Source organism: Strigops habroptila, chromosome Z (assembly GCF_004027225.2).
Source record: "Strigops habroptila isolate Jane chromosome Z, bStrHab1.2.pri, whole genome shotgun sequence".
NCBI classification, from domain to species: domain Eukaryota; kingdom Metazoa; phylum Chordata; class Aves; order Psittaciformes; family Psittacidae; genus Strigops; species Strigops habroptila.
Genome location: NC_044302.2, coordinates 76,624,587 through 76,625,258, shown reverse-complemented (window position 1 = coordinate 76,625,258; position 672 = coordinate 76,624,587).

The window sequence follows — 672 nt, the reverse complement described above, 5'->3', positions numbered from 1 at the left end:
CATTGTCCATGGCTAGAAAAGGGAAGGAAGACAAAGGGAGAGCAGAAGGCGGCTGAGGAACACGGTCTGCAAGGCATTTACAGGCGAAGGTCAGGGCATGGCCGATGAAGAGTCGGCTCTTTGTGGGATGGGGTGCTCTGCTGACCCACAAACCGGCTGAGGCTCCTGCTGTGCTGGCTCCTCCTCGCATTTCCTTCTCAGGATCACTCCTGAGACTCAACTCATCCATTGTGAGCACCATTCCTGATCCTAAATGTTAAAAGTAATGTATTTTAAAACTAGTATCCATGGGCCTAATTTTCTTTTGTCTGTTTGGTCTCTGGCCACGTTGTCCTTCTGTGACGGATTCCGTGCTCCTCGTGCTCCTCCTCCGGGGCTGCAGGGTACCACATCAGCGGCCAGCTCGGGGGAGCAGCGCCCCAGTTCTCTGCCGGCGGGGGAGCAGGAAGAGAGGAGGAGCAGCAGGGGGGCAGTTCTAAACCGAATCTCGGAGCTCTGACCCCTCTCCGCGGCGCCCCCGGCCTGTGCGGGCCCCGCTCCTCCCTCGGCCGCCCCCCCGCGGTGCCGCCGCCGCCGCCGCCGGACCAGACGGGACGGGACGGGGCGGGGCGAGGCGAAGCCAGACAAGATGGCGGCGGGCCCGGTGGGGAGGTAAGGGCCGCCCGCGGCGGG